Below are 22,613 nucleotides of genomic sequence, written 5' to 3'. Positions count from 1 at the left end.
GATCAGGACTGATGATGATGATGATCAGGACTCATGATGATGATGATGATCAGGACTCATGATGATGATGATGATGATCAGCACTCATGATGATGATGATCAGGACTCGATGATGATGATGATCAGGACTCATGATGATGATGATCAGGACTCATGATGATGATGATGATGATCAGCACTCATGATGATGATGATCAGGACTCGATGATGATGATGATCAGGACTCATGATGATGATGATCAGGACTCATGATGATGATGATGATCAGGACTCGATGATTATGATGATCAGGACTCGATGATGATGATGATGATGAGGACTCATGATGATGATGATGATGATCAGAACTCATGATGATGATGATGATGATGATCAGGACTCATGATGATCATGATGATGATCAGGACTCATGATGATCATGATAATCAGGACTCATGATGATGATGATGATGATGATCAGGACTCATGATGATGATGATGATCAGGACTCATGATGATGATGGTGATGAGGATCCGGACTCATGATGATGATGATGATGATCAGGACTCATGATGATCATGATAATGATGATCATCAGGACTCGATGATGATGATGATGATGATTCTTGCCTCGGCGACGATGATGATGATGATTCTTGCCTCTAGGGTGGACTTGTTCTCTCTTGGAGCAGTTTTAGTTCACAGTTAGGCCCTGTTTTCCTCTCTTCTCTTTTCATTCTAGTTTACTGGCTTCCCTCACTCCTCACAGTGAGACCACAGGAGACTGCTAAAAAGTGATGTTAAGTTTTCTGCTTATGACAATGATAAATTTAGTTTTCTCTGTCTTGTTTTGTGTCAGTTTCAGTGTCATCTGTTTCTATTGACCTTTATATCCTATTTAGTGAATGTGTGGACAGATTTAGCCTTACTTAGCTGCAGTTCTCCTCGAGTACTTAGAAGTCTCTTTATGTCTTGTTTAAGAAACCCTTCGTAGATCAAGTTTATAAAGATACAAAGATTTAAAGATATAAAGTTTTGTTTTGTTTTGTTTTGAGACGGAGTTTCACTCTTGTAACCCAGACTGGAGTGCAGTGACACGATCTTGGCTCCCTGGAACCTCCGCCTCCCAGGTTCAAGCAATTCTCCTGTCTTAGCTTTCTGAGTAGCTGGGATTACATGTGCTCACCACCACCCCTGGTTAATTTTTTTTTGTATTTTTACTTGAGATGGGTTTCATCATGTTGGCCAGGGTGGTTTTGAACTCCTGACCTCAGGTGATCCACCCACCTCGGCCTCCCAAAGTGCTGGGATTACAGACATGAGCCACCATGCTTGGCCAATTATATATAAAAATTTTTGTTGTTGTTGCTTAACTCTTCTGTGTCTTTACAGATTTTTTTTAGGGAGGGCAGTTTGAACTATCCAATACTTGAAAAGATGGTTTTTACATCTTCTATATTCATAGTGGATTGTTCTATATCTACTAAGTTTTGTAGGACCTACTTTATATATTTTAGCCTACTCTTAAATACATGCAAGGTTAGAATTATTATAATTTTATTGGCTTACAGGGAATCTTGTGTCCTCTGTACTTTCACCCTCATCTCCCATTCCTGGATTATTTTGAAGCAAATCCTGGTCATCATATTTCATTTGTAAAACATAATAATAGTTACTATATTATTATCTATTTCATTGAATATTAATATTAGTTCTTAAGATATTTTTGGTGACTGTAATGCTCATTTAACTTTCCTTATTTCATGGCATGTATATTTTGAGTTTACATCCTATAATACTTTCTTTCTTCCAGCATTTTTTTGTGAAGCAAATGTTAAACAATTATATTTTGGTGGATACTAAAAAGTTGAAAGGCTTATAGAATGAACACCTGTCAGTCTACCACCTACAGTCAGCATTTAGCTCTGTGCTCCATATTCTTTATCACTTACTTATCCAGCTGTACATTGCTCTCTCCGTAAGTCCATCTTCCTTTTGATGCTCTTTAATATTGGAGACATCATTATCCTTTACTGATAAACACTTCAGCATGCATATCAATAAGTAATATTATAATGTTTCTTTGTGGTTCTTCTTAGGACTTATGTAAGATGCATAAATCTTAAGTGTAACATTCAGTGAGCTTTGACATGTGCATATCTTTATGTAATCTGGACCCCTATGACAACACATAACAATTACTTTCACCCCAGAAGTACTCTTATGCCTTTTTCCAGTCATTTCCTGCCCCCACATCCACCAGAGAAAATCACTATTTGGATTTTGTTCAATATGCCTTAATTTCACCTATCTTAGAACTTCTTGTAAGTGGAATTACACAGTATACTCTCTGTCAGAAAATTAGCAGGTTGATTTTTTTTTTTATGGTTATTGTTGTTGACTTTGTCCTGTTGTTTCCCAAAAAAGCAGGTTCATACAGACTGTGGAGTTCTTTCTCATTCCTTGCTTCCCACCACCCCATAAAAAATGTGGGGGCATCCACTGAGAAATTTGGAGCCGGTCTGTGTTTTCATGGGTATGAAGTCTCTGCTTTTGGATTTATGATCGGTGCCACTCCCTCAGTTTGCATAGGTGGGAAGAGACTCGTTTCTTAGTCATCTCAAATATCATAGAAATGACAACATATCATAGACTGGGAGGCTTAAACAACAGACATTTATTTCTTACAGTTCTAGAATCTGGGAATTCCAAGATGAAGGTGCTGGCACCTTTGCTTCATTGTGAGGGTCCCCATCCTGGCTTGCAGGCTGCGACCTTCTTGCTGTGTCCTCTCATGGTCACCCCATGATCTCAACTAAACCTGTTTATCTCCCAACAACTCCACCTCCAAATACCATCACATTGGAGGTTAAGGCATCAACATATGAGTTTGGGGGGGATGCTAACGTTCAGTCCATTATCAACTCCCTTCTCTCGCCCCCATATTAATTGCTTGCTGATTTGTCTGTCAGTTAATTAAAATAAAAGGCTTCTTGTCTACCACTGACTTCTGAAAGTGTGAATGTTTAATGTAATGGGAGTACATGTTAGGATTTTATTTAACTCATAAGTGAGGTTACTGGCAGAATGACAAAGCTGGTTCAGTGCAGGTATGAGAAGATGGGGTGTATGTGGGTAGTGCCAAAATAACACCATTGTAAGTTACCCTGTAACTTTACAGAATCAGCAAACTTAACTCTCATTATCTGAGTGATCAGAAAAATTAGAAATTATACAGATGATGTAGGAAAGCTCATATAATCATATATCCGACAAGTTTTGGAGTACTTTTCCTGGACAACATGGCGAAATCCCATCTCTACAAAAAATACAAAAATTAGCCAGGCAGTGGCACCTGTGGCTTGACTACAGGCAGGCACCTGGAGTTCAGCTATTCGGGAAGTTAAGGTGAGAGGATCGTGTAAGCCTGGGAGGTCGAGGCTGCAGTGAACCATGATCATGCCACTGCACTCCAGCCTGGGCAACAGAGTGAGACCCTGTCTCAAAAAAACAAAAGTTTTTATCATAATGGGATTTTGAATTATATCAAATCCTTTTCTGTATCTGTTGAGATGATCATATGTCTTTTGGTCCTTCACTCTGTTGATGTGATGTATCACAAGTATTGATTTGTGTATGTTGAATCATGATCGCATACCTGGGATAAATCTCATTTGGTCATGGTGTATTATCTTTTCTGTGTTACTGGATTGGGTTTGCTAGTATTTTGTTGAGGATTTTTCCATTTAGCGTCATCACGGATATTGGCCTGTAGTTCTCTGTTTTTGTTGTGTTCTTGTCTGTTTTTGGTATCAGGATAATGCTGGTCTTGTAGAATGAGTTAGGAAGAATTCCTCCCCGCCCCGCTTCAGGTTTTTGGAATAGTTTGAGAAGAATTGATGTTTGTTGTTCTCTATGAGTTTACTAGAATTAAGCAGTAAAGCAATTGGGTCCTAGGTTTTTCTTTGATAGAAGACTTTTCATTACTGATTCAGTCTCATTGTTGGTCTGTTCTCCAGGAATATATGCAGAACATGTCCTGCGGCCCAAGAATCTTGGACTTGCACATCAGAGGCAACAGCAACTACAATTTTCTGATCAAAGCTTCCAGAGTGACACAGCTGAAGGTCAAGAGAAAGAAAAAAGCTCTAAGCCCATGGCATTTTCCAGCCCACCCCTAAGACATGCAGTAAGCTCAAGGAGGAGGAACAGTGTAGTGGAAATAGAGTCTAGTCAAGGCCAGAGGGAAAATCCTACAGAAATAGACAAAGTATTGAAAGGAATAGAAAATTCAAGATGGGGAGCATTCAGGTGTGCAGAGCGTGGGCAAGACTTCAGCCAGAAGACGATAGTAATCATACACAAAAAAGCACATTCCAGGCAGAAACTTTTTACATGCAGGGAGTGTCACCAGGGCTTTAGAAATGAGTCAGCATTGCTCTTGCACCAGAAGACACACACAGGAGAGAAGTCCTATGTATGCAGTGAGTGTGGGCGAGGCTTCAGCCTCAAAGCAAATCTCAGACACCAGAGGACACACTCAGGAGAGAAGCCTTTTCTGTGCAAGGTGTGTGGACGAGGCTACACCAGTAAGTCATACCTCACTGTGCATGAGAGAACACACACAGGAGAGAAGCCTTATGAATGCCAGGAGTGTGGGCGAAGGTTTAATGATAAGTCCTCGTACAACAAGCTCTTGAAGGCACATTCAGGGGAGAAGCCTTTTGTGTGCAAGGAGTGTGGCCGAGGCTATACTAATAAGTCATACTTCGTTGTGCACAAGAGAATACACTCAGGAGAGAAGCCTTACAGATGCCAGGAGTGTGGCCGAGGCTTTAGCAATAAGTCACACCTCATCACACACCAGAGGACACACTCAGGGGAGAAGCCCTTCGCGTGCAGGCAGTGTGAGCAAAGTTTTAGCGTGAAAGGAAGTCTCCTCAGACACCAGAGAACACACTCAGGGGAGAAGCCTTTTGTGTGCAAGGATTGTGAGCGAAGCTTTAGCCAAAAGTCAAACTCTCATCTACCACCAGAGAACACACTCAGGGGAGAAACCTTTCGTTTGTAGAGAATGTGGGCAAGGGTTTATTCAGAAGTCAACCCTCGTGAAACATCAGATCACACACTCAGAGGAGAAGCCTTTTGTGTGCAAGGACTGTGGACGAGGCTTTATCCTGAAGGGGTGGCCTGCCCCTCCACACCTGTGGGTGTTTCTCGTAAGGTGGAACGAGAGACTTGAGAAAAGAAATAAGACACAGAGACAAAGTATAGAGAAAGAAAAGCGGGGGCCCAGGGGACCGGCGCTCAGCTTACAGAGGACCCACGCCGGCCCCAGTCTCTGAGTTCCCTTAGTATTTATTGATAATTATCTTTACCATCTTAAAGACAGGGGAGTGGCAGGACAATAGGATCAAAGAAAAAAGAGGAAATCGGCAGTAAGACATATGAACAAAAACCTCTGTGACATGAATAAGTTCAAAGGACAATGCTGTGCCTTGAGATGCATATGTAAACATCTCCATAAACCTTTTGGCAGCATAGTTTCAGTCTATCACATGGGGAGAAACCTTAGACAATACCTAGCTTTCCTAGGCAGAGGTCCCTGCGACCTTTGGCCGTGTACGTGTCTCTGGGTAGTTGAAATTAAGAGAATGGTGATAACTTTTAACCAGCAAGCTACCTTCAGGCATTTGTTTAACAAAGACACATCCTGCACAGCCCAAAATCCATTAAACCTTGAGTCACCGCAACACATGTCTCTTGCAAAGGACAACGTTGGGGGTAGGGTCACAGATTAACAGCATCACAAATACAGAACAAAATGGAGTCTCTTATGTCTACTTCTTTCTATATAGACACAGTAACAGGCTGATCTCTCTTCCTTTTCCCCACATATCCAAAAGTCAACCTTCACATTACACCAGAGGACACACTCAGAGGAGAAGCCTTATGGATGTCGGGAGTGTGGGCGAAGGTTTCGGGATAAGTCCTCGTATAACAAGCACCTGAGGGCACACTTGGGAGAGAAACGTTTTTTCTGCAGGGATTGTGGGCGAGGCTTTACCTTGAAGCCAAATCTCACCATACATCAGAGGACACACTCAGGAGGGAAACCCTTCATGTGCAAGCAGTGTGAGAAAAGTTTTAGTTTGAAGGCAAATCTTAGACATCAGTGGACACACTCAGGGGAAAGGCCATTTAATTGCTAGGATTGTGGGCGAGGCTTCATCCTAAAGTCAACTCTCCTCTTCCACCAGAAGACACACTCAGGGGAGAAGCCTTTCATCTGTAGTGAATGTGGGCAAGGATTTATCTGGAAGTCAAACCTTGTGAAACACCAGCTTGCACATTCTGGCAAGCAGCCTTTTGTATGCAAGGAGTGTGGTCGAGGCTTCAACTGGAAGGGAAATCTCCTCACACACCAGAGGACACACTCAAGGGAGAAGCCCTTCGTGTGTAATGTGTGTGGACAAGGCTTCAGCTGGAAGAGAAGTCTCACCAGACACCACTGGCGGATACACTCCAAGAAGCCTTTTGTGTGCCAGGAGTGTAAGCGAGGGTATACCAGTAAGTCAGACCTCACTGTGCATGAAAGAATACACACAGGAGAGAGGCCTTATGAATGCCAAGAGTGTGGACGAAAGTTTAGCAATAAGTCATACTACAGTAAGCACTTAAAGAGACACTTACGTGAGAAGGGTTTTTGTACAGGGAGTGTGGGTGAGGCTTCATCTTGAAGCCATATCTCACCAGCCATCAGAGGACACACACAGGAGAGTAACTTTGCTTTGTTACAAGCTTCAGTTGAGGCTGCATAACTTGTTTGTGAAGATATAACAAAGGCAGACAGAATCCAGAGGGCCACAGAGAACCTGAATTCAACCCATGTGTCCCCAAGAGATTCGGAGAAAAGAGGTCAATGTTTAAGGAACAGAGATGCCAGTTGAGGGGAGGGCATTATTTAGGCTATTGGGGAAATATGGTCTCTTTCCTACTGAGCACATGTTCTTGTATTTGTGCCAGGCTGTTTTGTCTAAGGACTGCTCTTAGCCAGTGACTGCAGAGCAGGGATACCAAGGGAAGTCTGTTACTGACAATCTCCCCAACCTCCTTGGACTGCAGGCAATCTAGGACACCTCCACCAAACCTCTTCTTGCACTTTCCTTCCCTCTGGCTGCCCTCCCAGCCTTCCTTGGTTTGAATGTTTTGTCCCCTCCTTAATTTATGTTGAAACGCTACATAAACTGTTTACTGTTGAAACAGTGTGACAGTATTAGGAAGTGGGACCTTTGGGAAGTGATTAAGTCAAGTCATGAAGATAGAGTTTTTGTGAATGGGATCAGGTGCCCTTATGAAAAGGCTTGATGGAGGGAGTTTGTCCTGTGGCCCTTGTATTTTCTGCTCTGTGAGGACACAATGCTCCTCCCTTCCAAAAGATGCAGCATGAAGGCATCATCTTAGAAACAGACATGAGCCCTCAACAGACAATTGAACCTACTGATATTTTGATGATGAACTTCGCCTCCAGAACTCTGGGAAAATAAAGTCCTCTTTATACATTTCCTAGCCAGTGGTATTTTGTTATAACAGCTCAAATAGACTAAGTAACTGCTCCCCTCATCATTCTCTCACAATCATATCTTGAAATAAAATCTCTGTACATGCAGTCCCATCTTGGTCTTTGCAGAGAACTCCCTCCAACACAGTGATACCAAGAACAGTCTGACAAAACAGGTGGTAAAATAGGGATCTGGGGACCACTCACCTGCCTGGCAGGAGTAAAGCAGGTTGGCTAGTGGGGCACAGGTAGGTGGTTAGCTGCAAAATATTTCACAGGTGATTTCCTGAGAAAATGCTTCAATGATAGAGAATGCTGTGGCATGTGTGATGATGCAGGCCTTAGAAAATGTAGAGAAAGTGCCTACAAAGAGCAGAGTAGACTGATTATCGCTGATCTGCATTACCACCTGCAGAAGGACCTTGAGAAATTGAAGACGTCATTCAGCCATTAGCAAACAGTGGTTAAGTAAACCAGGACTCCTTGATGAGTGCTTACGAGGCCTTTATTTTCTTGGATAGAAGGCAGAATCATTGCCCAAATATGTAGGCTGAAGGCCTTGTAGTTACAGTGGCAGAGCTCTACAGATGTTGGAATGCTTAGCCAATGCATGTCTATTTTGTAGAGGTCAGACCCTTTGTGAGGAAAATCTGGGATCCTGAAAAATGATACAGGAACATCTCCATGGATGCCCAAGATTGCCTCTGCCATGCTCCCAGCCACAGACCATCTGAGTGTGTAGAAATGGCCCATCCTTCCTTATGAATAGCATTTCCACCATTCATTACCACAGAACCTTCACAATTAAGGCCAGCTTAATGCACATGTGCCCTACATAGCTGTACACAACCCCTGTCCAGCACAGGGAAGATACATGCAATATGCCTATCCTTTTGTAAACGGTATTTGTGATGCTTGCCCTTCAACTTCCATAACTTTCCTCATACTCATTTTGAGTTTCACTATACATTGTGGGTTCACCAGAATTCTGTGCTTCTCTTCCGTATTAAACACATTTACATCTGAGTAATCAGGGACACTGACAGCCCCAAGAGATACCACTGTCCATTTGGACCCAGAATTTGATTTGAATTCAGAAGACAACATCTTAGCATAAACAGCCAAGGAACCTGGTCAACGCATTTCCTGCTCAAGTTCCTTTTGAGCAGGAAAATGATCACACAGATGGGATTGGAAACATAAGGCAACTCATAGCTACTTTTTCCCTGTTTCTTACTCAACATGAAGTTAGTGCACTGGTAGAATGTGCATATGGAGAAGTGAAGTAAAACAGTTGAATTAGAGATTAGACACAGTGGTTCATGCCTATAATCCCAACACTTTCTGATGCCAAGTTGAGTGGATCGCTTGAGTGCAGGAGTTCAAGACCAGCCTGGCTAAAGTGGCAAAATCCCATCTCTACAAAAAACTAGCCAGGTGTGGTGGCACATGCCTGTAGTCCAAGCTACTTGGGAGGCTTAGATGGGAGGATCACCTGAGGCTGGGGAGTTGAGGCTGCAGTGAGCTGTGACCACACCACTGCACTCAAGTCTGGGCAACAGAGTGAGACCTTGTCTAAACAAAAACAAAAACAAAAAAAAAAGGTTGAATTAGTTTCTGCAACATTTCTAACATTCTAAAAAAAAAACACATCCTAATAGGAGCAACAAAGTAGAAACTGTCATTTCACTGATTGTGCTGATTAAATGGGCAATGCACAATATAATGATGAACAGGAAAGCTCGACAAATACATATGCACACACACACACACACACATATATATAATATAATTATATAAATACATAATTATATTTGGGATTACACTTGTAACCCCAGCACTTTGGGAGGCCGAGGCAAGTGGATCACGAGGTCAGGTGATCAAGACCATCCTGGCTAACATGGTGAAACCTAGTCTCTACTAAAAATACAAAAAATTAGCCGGGTGTGGTGGCGGGTGCCTGTAGTCCCAGCTACTCGGGAAGCTGAGGCAGAATGGTGTGAACCTGGGAGGTGGAGCTTGCAGTGAGCCAAGATCGAGCCACTGCACTCCAGCCTGGGTGACAGAGCGAGACTCCATCAAAAAAAAAAAAAAAAAAAAAAAAAAAAAAAAAAAAAAATTGCCAAGAACTACCCAGCATGTATCAGCAGAAAGTTGAGTCCCTAATATGACAGTATTCCTCAAGAAAATAAACTATTTACCTGGGGACAAACTGACTACATCAGCCACCTGCCAGCCTCTAAAAAACAGTGATTCAGCCTCACAGGGATAAATACCTGGATTTATTCCAAACATGGATTTGCCTTTCTAGTCCTGTAAGGCTCAGCCAGCACTATTACTCATGCCTGATCCAAAGACATGAAATACCAAGTAATATAACATCCAACCCAGGAGATTCACTTCATAGCAAAAATGCTATCGGAGTGTAAGAGTAGATAACAACTCTAAATATATATGTATCCAACAACAGAGCACTCAGATACATAAAGCAAATACTATAAAAAATAAAGATTCCAAGACAATAACTATTGAGAACTTCACTCCACTGTCAGCATTGGATCATCTAAACAGAAAAATCAACAAACATTGGATTTAAACTGCACTTTAGACCAAATGGACCTAACAGATATTTCAGAATCTTTTATCCAACAGCTATAGAACACACATTCTTCTCATCATCACATGGAACATTCTCCAGGGTAAACCTAATACATTAGGCCACAAAACAAGTCTCAACTTTTTTTTTTTTTTTAAAGACAGGGTCTCGCTCTGTCATCCAGGCAGGAGTGCAGTGCTGTTATCATAGCTCACTGCAGCCTTGAACTCTTGAGCTCAAATGATCCCCTCTTCAGCCTCCCAAGTAATAAGGACTACAGGTGCACACCACAATGCCTAGTTAATTTTCAACGTTTTGTAGAGACAGTGTCTCACTATATTGCCCAGTCTTATCTCAAACTCTGGGCCTCAAAGAATCCTCCCACTTGAGGAGCTTCAGATTCCCAAAACACCAGGATTACAGGCATGAGCCACCAAGCCTGGCCTCAACAAATTTTTAAAAATTGAGGCCTGTAATCCCAGAACTTTGGGACGCTGAGGCGGGCAGATCACAAGGTCAGGAGTTCAAGACCGTCCTGGCTAATATGGTGAAACCCCGTCTCTAGTAAAAATACAAAAAATTAGCTGGGTGTGGTGGTGGGCACCTGTAGTCCCAGCTACTCAGGAGACTGAGGCAGGAGAATGGCATGAACCCACGAGGTGGAGCTTGCAGTGAGCCAAGATCCGCCACTGCACTCCAGTGTGGGCGATAGAGCGAGACTCCATCTCAAAAAAAAAAAAAAAAATTTAAATCACATCTAGTATCTTCTCAGACAACAATGGAATAAAACTACGTATCAATAACAAGAGGAACTTTAGAAACTACAAATACATGGAAATTAACATATTCCTGAATGATGGTCAATGAAGAAATTAAGAAGGAAATAAAAACATTTCTTCAAGTAAAAAATGTTGGAAACACACATCTCAAAACCTATGGGATACAACAAAAGCATTGCCATGAGGGAAATTTGTAACAATTAATAACTAGAGTCAAAAAGCAGAAAGACTTCAAATAACCTAATGAGACACCTCAAGGAAAGAAAAACCAAACCCCAAATTAGTAAAAGGAAGACAGAATAAAGATCAGAGCAGAATAAAACAAAATAGAGACAAAATCTACAAGGAAACAATCACAGGGAAAGTTGTGTGTTTTTTTTGTTTGTTTGTTTTATTTTTTTTTAAGATAAAGAAAATCAATAAACCAGTAGCCAGACTAACCAACAATACAAAGAGGAAGCTCAAATAAATAAAATTAGAAATGAAAAAGAAAACATTACAACTGATTCCACAAAAATGCAAAGGATCATTAGAGACTCTTATAAGCAACTACACACTAACAAAGTGGAAAACCTAGAGGAAACGAATAAATTCCTAGATGCATTTTATATAACAAGATTGAATCATAAAGAAATACAGGCTATTCAAGACATGGTGGCTCCACTAGGTGATATGTTCTCTTAGCAGCTACCAGGGATCCCACCACCCACACTGGAGCTCCGGGGCCAGGCTTCACTTCTTCAGGCAGCACCAGATACTCTGAGACCTTCTAACAGTACCGGGTGAATGAGTTGGAGTCATCTTTCAAGGCTTGCTTAGCTTCTCTGGTGAGTGAGGACTATGTCAATGGCATTGATCAGGAAAACATTTAAACTGGTGTTGATCAGTATATCTAGGAGTTTCTGGATATTGCAACACAGGCAGAATGTTTTCCTACAGAAAACGATTGCAATTATTTGTCCAGACACCAGAGCAAGTTACCAAAGAGGATATCTCAGAACTAAGGAATGAATTACAACAGAAACACACACTGTCCAGAAGCACTTGACAAAGCTGAGGCATTGGCAACAGGGGCTGAAGGGCATCAAATGTGCAGCACAGAACACCAGCCAGCAGCCCTCAGGGCTCCTCCGTGTACCTCAAGCAGGCATCTGCCAACATCCCTGCACCCCAGAAGCTGACCTGAGCACAAAGGTCAAGGCCATCAGCCCAAGATTGGGCTGGTGTCTGAGGCCGCCCTGTGCAGACAGTTAGCCACAAATCCCTTCTCGTGAACTTGGGATTTTGAATGAAGGAGTTAGTTTTATGCTCCCACCTAAATTTTTTTCACTATTTTTATAAGCTGTTAATGTCTTAAGTACTTTACACAATGCCCAGAGCTTGAGTAAACCAAATTCTTTTTCTCTTTAGCACAGTTAAGACTGTCAGTGTGGTGACACTTATAGATTCTGTGTTTTTATGTTTGTATGACTTTTCATTTTTTTGTGTGTATTTCCTATTATTTGATCTGAGGGAAAAAAAATTGCAATAGCCTGAGAATCAGGGGATTAGGATTTTGGTTGTAGGCCTTTTATGATAATTACCCTTCAGTGGTAGTATAGAAAAATATGTAAATTTGCTGTTTCAAGACTTCAGAATACTTCAGAAGAGGAATCTAATGCAACCATGTTTGTAATGCGTCCAAAGCTCTTAGAATGGGGATTTTTTGTGTGAATAGGTCAGAATAGGATTAAGGTTTCCTGGGTTAGGGTAGTCACATTACGGTAGGATCCTTAGGTTGAGGCTGACTTTTATTCAGGGTAAGGTTATATTTTGTGTGGTGTTGGTTTACTTTTTTTTTTTTTTTTTTATAGGGAGGGACATAGTAGGATCAGTGATATGCTAAATTTTGTCATGTTCTGCAATAAGGAATCCATTTAAGTAATGGGGCAGACCCTGTTCTCAGTAACATGACAGTTGGGGCATAGGTGAAGTATGAGAGGCTAAAGCTTGCTCTGATTATCTTTTTTTGTTTTCAGTTTTGTTTGCTTATATTGTTTTTATTTTACATTTTGGGAAGAGAGAGATTTTCCATTAAGAAGATTTTTGCTGTGGAGTTGATTCCAAGGGACTGGGGTCTCAGGGTGGAGGTGGGCTTGTGGGTATGATCCTTGGCTACTTAACCTCCACCAAGAGCATGCGGCGCCTCTGCCTTTGGGAAGATATTTTGCTCTCTCGTTCGTTCCACAGGCCACCTCAGATACTCTGTTGAATTGCTGTTAAGAAATACAAGCATTGTTTCAGGCTCTCATTGCGTGAGGTTTTCCAGTGTTTTATGCAGTCTTTTATTAGATTACATCTTTTTACTCAGAACAAATGCTTCACTGTCATCTGAGCAGGGAGTACTCCTGAGGCTCAGTGTTTGGCTCACTTTGTTTTCTCCAGCCTTGAAGGTCCCTCCCACACACACTGACATCCATTCATCTCTTGATCTGACCTAGATGCCACCTGGTCCCTAAAGCCTCCCAGCACCTTTTCTGCTGCATCCCTAGGGCACAGGACTTTTATCTCTTCTATCGTCCTTTTTAGGTTCTCCCTTGTGGGTTAGTCATTTGTATCTGTCTCCCTGCCCATCACTAATTGTACACCCATAAATATTAGACATTATTCCCTTTGAATATACCAGGACCATATGTTATTTATCCTTATAAATGATAGCTATTACTCTGTTTTGTCTGTGTATATACAGTATCTGGCATTGAACCTGTGATTAATTGCCTGAGACCAATGAATCCCGTCTGTTAGAATGTATAGTTTAAACAAAGCTTTTAAAACCCACATTATATTACCTCAAGGTTGTTAGCCTAGTCATCTAATGGTGATTCAAAAATCTGATTAGCAGCTTTAGATTTCTTGATTAAAGACCTAAATAAACTAAGTTTTAGGCTTTTTTTTTTTTTTTTTTTTCTGAGATGGAGTCTCACTCTGTTGCCCAGGCTGGAGTGCGATGGCGCGATCTTGGCTCATTGCAACCTCCGTCCCTCCAGGTTTAAGCAATTCTCTGCCTCAGCCTCCAGAGTAGCTGGGATGACAGGCACGTGCCACCACGCCTGGCTAATTTTTTGTATTTTCAGTAGAGACGGGGTTTCACCATCTTGGCCAGGCTGATCTTGAAATCCTGACCTTGTGATCCACCCAACTTGGCCTCCCAAAGTGCTGGGATTACAGGCATGAGCCAACGCACTCGGCCTTTCTTTATTTTATTATTATTTTTTTTTGAGACAGAGTCTCACACGGTTGCCAGGGCTGGAGTGCAATGATGCCATCTCGGCTCATTGCAATCTCAGCCTCCCAGGTTCAAGCAATTCTGCCTCAACCTCCTGAGTATCTGGGATTACAGGTGCCTGCCACTATGCCCAGCTAATTTTTTTTTTTTTCTATTTTTTAGTAGAGATGGGGTTTCACTGTGTTGGCCAGGCTGGTCTCAAACTCCTGACCGTGATCTGCCCATCTCAGCCTCCCAAAGTGTTGGGATTACAGGCCTGAGCCATCGCGCCTGGCCAGTTTTAGGCATTCTTTAAAAGGGGTTTTTAGTGAAAAGATTGGAAACTATTCTCAGTGAACTATTTAGTGCTCAGTGAAAATATTTTGAATTAATGTATATACCAGTTATTGCCATTTCCCTATTTAATTCAGAAGTTTTTTTAAATAAATAGAAATTTTTCAATCTTGAAAAAAAAAAGGCATACAAAAACCTGAACAGACTAATAATAAGTAACGAGATTGAATCCATAATAAAAAGTCTCCCAAGAGTGAAAAATCTAGGACCAGATGGCATTGCTGCTACATTCAACTTCAAAAGAACAACTAACATTAATTCTCAAATTATTCCAAAAACATGAAGAGGCAGAAATTATTTCAAACTTAATCTATGAGACCAGCATTACTCTGATACCAAGGAAACAACAGCCAAAAAGTCCCTTACGAACATACAGTAAAAATCTTCAAGAGTACTAGCAAACTGAACCTAGCAACACATCAAAAAGATACCATGATCAATGGGCTCTACCTCAGGGATGCAAAAGAGGTTGAACATATGCAAATCAATAAATGTGATATATCACATCAACAGATTGAAAGACAAAAACTGTGATCTTCTCAATAGATGCAGGAAAAGCATTTGATATAAGTTAACATTCCGTCCTGATAAAAACTGTCAACAAATTAGGCATAGAAAAAACATACCTCAACATAATATAGGCCACATATTACAAACCCACAGCTAACATCATAATGAATAGGGGAAAGCTGAAAGTCTTTCCTCTAAGAACTGAAACATGAATCAAATGCCTACTTTCACCTCTCTTATTAACATAGTAGTGGAAGTCTTAGAATCAAGCAAGATAAAGAAATAGGCATCCAAATTGGAAAACAGAAAGGCAAATTATACCTCTTTACAGACAAGATGATCTTAAATATAGAACATTCTAAAGACTTCACCAAAAAACTTAGAATAAACAAATTCAATAAAGCGACGAAAAAAAAGGCAAGATAAATTAGTACAGCCATTATGGAAAATGATACGGAGGTTCTTTTTAAAACTACAAATCGAACTGCCATACAATGAAGCAATCCTACAACTTGGTATCTATTCAAAGGAAAGGAAATCAGGCGGAGTATGGTGGCTCATGCCTATAATCTCAGCACTTTGGGAGGCTGAGGCTGGTGGAACACTTGAGGTCAAGAGTTCGAGACCAGCCTGGCCAACATGGTGAAACCCTGTCTCTACTAAAAATACAAAAATTAGCCAGATGTGGTGACGCACACCTGTAATCCCAGCTACTTGGGAGGCTGAGGCAGGAAAATCATTTGAACCTGGGAGGCTGAGGTTGCAGTGAGCCAAGATCGTGCCACTGCACTCCAGCCTGAGTGACAGAGCAAGACTCCTTCTCAAGAAAAAAAAAAGAAATCAGTATACCAAAGGAATACATGCACCCTAATATTTATTGTAGTAGCACTGTTCACAATAGCCAAAACATGGAATCAACCTAAGTATCCATCAGTGGATGAATGAATAAAATATCCTATATATACACAGTGGAATATTATTCAGCCATAAAAACATAATTAAATCCTGTTATTCTACACCAAAATGGATGGAACTGGAGGTCATTATGTTAAGTGAAATAAGCCAGGGACAGAAACACAAGCATCACATATTCTTACTCATATGTAGGAGACAAGAAAGTTGATCTCATGGAGGTAGAAAGTAAAATGATGGTTACCAGAGGTTGGGAACAGGGCAGGCCTAGGGGAATGAAAAGTCATTGGTTAATGCATGGGAACATAGAGTTAGATGGAAGGAATATGTTCTAGTGTTTGATAGCACAGTAGGTTGGCTATAGTTAACACCAATATATTGTATATGTCATAATAGCTAAAAAAGAAGATTTGAAATGTTCCCAACACAAAAACAGTAAACGTAGACAAAAACAGCCTAAGTACTCTGATTTAATCATTTCGTATTGTATGTATACATTCCAATATCACATGTACTTCATAAATATGTATCATTATTGTGTATCAATAAAACTTTTAAAGGAAACTATTATGCTAAACAAAGAAACCAGACATAAAATACCTCAAATTGTATGAGTTTACTTACTAAATTTCCAGAAAGGCAAATCTTAAAAATAGAAAGTATATTAGTTGTTGCCTAGGGGTGGGAAGGTCAGATGAAGAATGACTACAAAGTGAACTTTTGGGAGTGAAGGAAGTGCTCTAAACTAAATTATGATGATCACTGCACAACTGTATGAACTAAAACTCATCAAACTGAATACTTTCCATGGTTAAATTTCAAAGTATGTAAATTATACCTCAATAAAATGTTATTTTTAAAAAAGGATTAGGCCAGGCACAGTGGCTTACGCCTGTAATCCCAGCACTTTGGGAGGCCAATGCGGGCGAATCACTTGAGCTCAGGAGTTCAAGACCAGCCTGGTCAACATGGCGAAACCATATCTCTACTAAAAATACAAAAATTAGCTGGGCATGGTGGTGCACGCCTATAGTTCTAGCTACTTGGGAGGCTGAGGTATGAGAATCGCTTGAACTTGGAAGATGGAGGTTGCAGTGAGCCAAGATGGTGCCACTGCACTCCAGCCTGGGTGACAAAGCGAGGCCCTGTCTCAAATAAATAAGTTAATTAATTTAAAAGGATTATACTCCATGACCAAGTGGGATTTATTCCTGGAATGCAAGGATAATTGAGTATACAAAAATCAATCAATGCAATATACTACATTAACAAATTGAAGGGAGAAAACCACATAAACATCTCCATTGATGCAAGAAAATCATTTGACAGAATTCAACACCTCTTTATGATTAAAAAAAATTCAATAAACTAGGAATAAAAGGAAACTATGTCATGGGAAGGTAGTTTCTGTAAAGGAAACATAATAAAGGCCATCTATAAAAACCCACAGCTCACATCATTCTTAACAGTGAAAGACGAAAGTTTTTCCTCTAGGAGCAGGAACAAGGCAGGAATGTTCGCTTTTATCTCTTCTATTCAACATAGTACTGGAATTTCTAGCCAGAGCAATTAGGCAAGAAAAAGAAAAGGTATCCAATTTTGAAAGGAAGAAAAATCATCTCTGTTTGTAATTATGATGTTATATGTAGAAGATTCCACACAAAAAAACTGTTAGAACTAATAAATAAATTCAACAAAGTTGCAAAATGCAAATACAAAAAAAAGAGGTGGCCAGGTGCAGTGGCTCACGCCTGTAATCCCAGCACTTTGGGACGCCGAGGTGGGCGGATCACAAGATCAGGAGATCGAGACCATCCTGGCTAACATGGTGAAACCCCATCTCTACTAAAAATACAAAAAATTATTCAGGTGTGGTGGCAGGCGCCTGTAGTCCCAGCTACTTGGGAGGCTGAGCCAGGAGAATGGCGTGAACCCAGGAGGTGGAGCTTGCAGTGAGCCAAGATCGTGCCACTGCACTCTGCACTCTAGCCTGGGTGACAGAGCGGGGTGACAGAGTAAGACTCCGTCTCAAAAAAAAAAAAAAGAAGTGACCTTGAATTGGCCAACCTAAGTCTTCAGTGTCTGAATAGAGCTGGAAATAGAAATTATGTTCTCATCTAAAAAATTTAAAAATTATATAGTTCAGGCACCAAATTCTGGCAATTCCCAATCTAATTTGCATTATCTATGCAAAGACATCTAAACAGATTGTCATTGAATAATTTAAATAACCAGAGTCACAAATTAGTATTTCCCTACTTCATTCCTATCCCAAGGAAATACCCTCACCATGGCAAAACTTTCTCCAATAAATCTGCCCTGATGATGAAATTCATTTGCCTCCACAAACTGATCAAATATTTATCTAGACACACACACCCATCTCTCACCCAACCCCCACTTGTCTCTCTCTCATTCACTCACAATTTGGCTTATACTTTTTAAACTACTTTATTTTTTGAGACAGGGACTTGCTCTGTCACCCAGGCTGGAGTGCAGTGGTGCAATCTTGGCTCACTGCAGCCTTGACCTCCTAAACTCAGGTGATCCTCCCTCCTCAGCCTCCCAAGTAGCTGGGACTACAGGCACACGCCACCATGCCTGGCTAATTTTTGCATTTTTGGTAGAGACGAGGGTCTCCCTATGTTGCCCAGGCTGGTCGCAAACTCCTGGGCTCAAGTGATCCTCCCACTTCAGCCTCCAAAAGTGTTAGGATTACAGGCATGACCACTGTGCTATAAGAGAAAATTTTACTATTTTTAATTGGTTAAAAAAATATCTAAGACGTAGCCTTTACATTTATTTTGATGTTTTAAAAATTGCAGGCTGGATGCAGTAGCTCATGCCTGTAATCCCAGCTGAGGCAGGATTGCTTGAGCCTAGGAATTCAAGACCAGCCTGGGCAACATAGCAAAACCTCATCTCTACAAAAAAATATAAAAATTAGCTGGGTGTGGTGGTGCATGCCTGTAGTCCCAGCTACTTGGGAGGCTGAAGTGGGAGGGTCGCCTGAGCTCAGGAGGCTGAGGTTGCAGTCAGCCAAGATGGTGCCACTGTCCTCCAGCCTGGGCAACAGAGTGAGACCCTGTTTCAAAAAAAAATTATATTAAAACACACAACAAAATTTACCAACTTGGTCATTTTTAAGCATATATTTTAGTACCATTAAATACATTCACAATGTTGTGGAACAGATCCCCAGAACTTTTGCATCATGCAAAATGGAATCTCTATAGCCATTAAACAACTCTCCATTTTTCCCCTTCCCTCCACACCCTAGTAAATACCATTCTATTTTCTGTTTCTATGAATTTTTCTACTTTAGATTACTCATGTAAGTGAAATCACACAGTCATTTTGTGACTGGCTTCTTTCACTTAGCACTCAAGATTAATCCATGTTGGAGCATGAGACAGGATTACCTTCCTTTTTAAGTCTGTATAATATTCCATTGTGTATATATTATGGGCCTTCCATATCCATGGGTTCTGTGTCTGTGGATTTAACCAAACTCAGATTTAAAATATTCAAAAATACATTAAATTTCACAAAGTTCCAAAAAGCAAAACTTGAATTTTCCCTGAGTCAAATACTAAGTCAAATCCACACTAATAAAGTTATATGTAGGCACTGTACTAGGTATTATAAGTAACCTAGGATTCAAAGCAGTGGTTCCAAGCCCCAGGCCATGGATGGGTACCAGTTCTTAACCTGTTAGGAACCGGGCCACAGAGCAGGAGATGAACAAAGAAGCCAGCAATTATTACCGCCTGAGCCTCACCTCCAGTCACATCAGCAGTGGCATTCGATTCTCATAGGAACATGAACCCTATTCTAAACTGCACACGCAAGGGATCTAGGCTGCACACTCCTCATGAGAATCAGACTAATTCCTGATGATCTAAGGTGGAACAGTTTCATCCAAAAACCATCCCCCTGACCCTGTCTGTGGAAAAATTGTCTTCCACAAAACCGGTCCCTGGTGCCAAACAGTTAGGGACCGCTGTTAAAGTATATGGGAAAATGTGCCTAGATTATATGCAAATACTATGCCACACTATATAAGGGATTGGAGCATTTGTGGATTTTGGTATCTGCAGAGTATCCTGGAATTAATCCCCTACAGATACTGAGGGAAAAATGTGTCACATTTTGCTTATCCATTCATATGTTGATAGACGTTTGGGTTGCTTCTGTCTCTTAGCTGTTCTGAATAGTGCTGCTATAACATGGGTGTGTAAACATCCCTTCAATACCCCGCTTTCAATTATTTTGGGTATACACCCAGAAGTGGGATTGTTGGATCATATGGCAGTTTTAATTATTTGAGGAATTTCCATGTTGCTTTCCAAAGCAGTGGCACCATTTACAATCCCCAAAAAGGCGCACGGGGTTGTAATATGCTCACGTCCTCACCAAAACTTGTTATTTTCTGTTTTTCTTGTAGTAGCCATCCTAATAGGTATGAGGTGGTATCCCAACAGAATTTTGGCTTGCATGTCTTTAATGATCAGTGATGGTCAGCATCTTTACATATGCTTCTGGGCCATTTGTATATCATCTTTGATGAAATATCTATTCAAGTCCTTTGCTATTTTTAATGTTATTTGTTGTTGAGTTGTAATTCTTTTCTAAAATTATTATTACATTTATTGATACTGAATATTTATTATCTGTTATGTACCAAGCAAAATGGACACACTATCAGGAGATAAAACCTGTAACTTATATGTAAGATGAAACTTATATTGATTGAATTATTGAATTTTTTTTAGTATTTGCTATATACCAGGCAAAAGGCACAGAAACAAATTATCTGTTCACAGTTACTTTTAACTCTTTCAGCAATGCCTGAGTCCTCTTTATAAAAACTTCATTCTACTAAGTTAGCAACCATTCATTTTTTTGGTTACTCTTCATGTATAGTTTTCTCAAGTGTCCATTCAAATATTGCATAATGGTGTAGACCATTTAATATTCCAAACATAATCTGAAAGACTAGAAGAATCGCCATTAATTTCATTTGTGTTTGACAAAGCATCATCCAATGGAGTAAAACCCTTCCTTTTGGTGGCAGTGGAACGGTATGATACTTGGTTGCCAGACGTCCATTTTTAGTAAACGCCAAAGAACTGGGGTAGAAAACACCACAAACTATGCCAATCAGTGAGCTTCTGAAAACACAGTTTTCCTTGCTTATATTATCTTGAAGCAGCATCTGAACAGGAAGTTTGAGAATATTCCAGAGAAACCAGTTGTTGTCCCAAATGATGCCATTTGATATATATTTGGTGTCATTTCTTTTCTAAGGTAGTCAAAATTTTTTTCTATGATTTCTATGATCACTGATCTTCTGAGTTTTGCATCTTCTAGAGAAGGACTGGGTTGACCATGCATAGATGCGGTCATCTTGACATCCTTGGGCGCTTCCTCAGTTCCTACCCGCACCACACCTGAATCCCTCAGCTTAGCCCCAGCCTCATACCCGAACACTGCCATTTTGGTATTCTTTATACATTCTGCACATAAACCCCTTATCAGATATATGATTTGTAAATATTTTCTCCTACACTGTATGTTGCCTTTTCACTTTATAAATTATATTCTTTGATACACAGTGGTTTTATTTATTTATTTATTTATTTATTATTTTTTGAGACAACCTCACTCTGTTGCCCAGACTGAAGTACAGTGGTGCAATCTCGGCTCACTGCAACCTCCGCCTCCCAGGTTCAAGCATTTCTCCTGCCTCAGCCTTCTGAGTAGCTGGGATTACAGGCATGTGCTACCACGTCCAGCTAATTTTTTGTATTTTTAGTAGAGACAGGGTTTCACCACGTTGGCCAGGCTGGTCTTGAACTCCTGACCTCAGGTGATCTACCTCAAGTGATTACAGGCATGAGCCACCATATCCGGTGACACACAGAAGTTTTAAAGTTTGATTTAGTGGTCTTTAAATTTTTGAATGCTTTACAGGAGACATAAAACTGCCATACTACATGAGAACTCAAATGGTAAGTACTTAAATAAATATGAATCCTGGATCATTAGATTCTAAATGGGAGGCATGCAACAGATAGAACTGGAAAGTTCCCTGAAAGGACAGGAGAGCAGACTGCACCCTCTGGTTCACCCTCCCAAGGCTCAGTGCTTCCCTCTCTGTCCCAGGCCCACTGCAGAATCTCTCAAAATAGACATATCCTGGGCAACCCACCAGACTTGTCACTAACAAATGTATGCAGGATTGGGAATGGCTCCAAAAGCAAAAGCATTAATAGTAGGGTCATTGAGTCCCGTATGTCTTAACGCTTTGACTAGTTTCCATTCTGTACCTAGAAAGCTTGGAACCAGTGCCTTACCTTTCATGTTTTTGGATAATTCCAGATGTTTCCAAACAAAAAGAGTGCCCAGATCACCATACTGTTCTTCCCATACTCCCAGGAGAAAAATATACTTAAAGGTTGAAAGGAAATTACAAGAGAGTGGCCAGGCACAGTGGCTTATTATGCTTGTAATCCCAGCACATTGGGAGTTCAAGGTAGGAGGATCACTTGGGCTCAGGAGTTCGAGACCAGCCTAGGCAACATCGTGAAACCCTGTCTCTACAAAAAAACAAAAAAAATTAGTCAAGTGTAGTGGTATGTACCTGTAGTCCCAGCTACTCAGGAGGTTGAGGT

At 40.7% G+C, this 22,613-nt stretch overlaps 1 long non-coding RNA gene and 3 pseudogenes across 1 annotated transcript; 3 read left to right on the top strand and 1 right to left on the bottom strand.

Moving 5' to 3' along the window:
- The first annotated feature begins 1,687 nt into the window (after positions 1-1,687).
- Positions 1,688-2,980, top strand: LOC139358541 (uncharacterized). Its single transcript, XR_011613668.1, has 2 exons — positions 1,688-2,572; positions 2,671-2,980. It is a non-coding gene; the product is annotated as an uncharacterized lncRNA (long non-coding RNA).
- Positions 2,981-3,999: 1,019 nt separating this feature from the next.
- Positions 4,000-7,545, top strand: LOC139358540 (zinc finger protein 337-like; annotated as a pseudogene).
- A 2,979-nt stretch (positions 7,546-10,524) lies between these two features.
- On the top strand, positions 10,525-15,443 carry LOC139358539 (mediator of RNA polymerase II transcription subunit 28 pseudogene; annotated as a pseudogene).
- A 5,324-nt stretch (positions 15,444-20,767) lies between these two features.
- Positions 20,768-21,522, bottom strand: LOC139358855 (complex I assembly factor TMEM126B, mitochondrial pseudogene; annotated as a pseudogene).
- Positions 21,523-22,613: the final 1,091 nt, after the last annotated feature.

Source organism: Macaca nemestrina, chromosome 15 (assembly GCF_043159975.1).
Source record: "Macaca nemestrina isolate mMacNem1 chromosome 15, mMacNem.hap1, whole genome shotgun sequence".
Classification (NCBI taxonomy): domain Eukaryota; kingdom Metazoa; phylum Chordata; class Mammalia; order Primates; family Cercopithecidae; genus Macaca; species Macaca nemestrina.
Note: the sequence above shows the minus strand (reverse complement) of the source record. Positions and strands in the feature narration are given on the sequence as shown.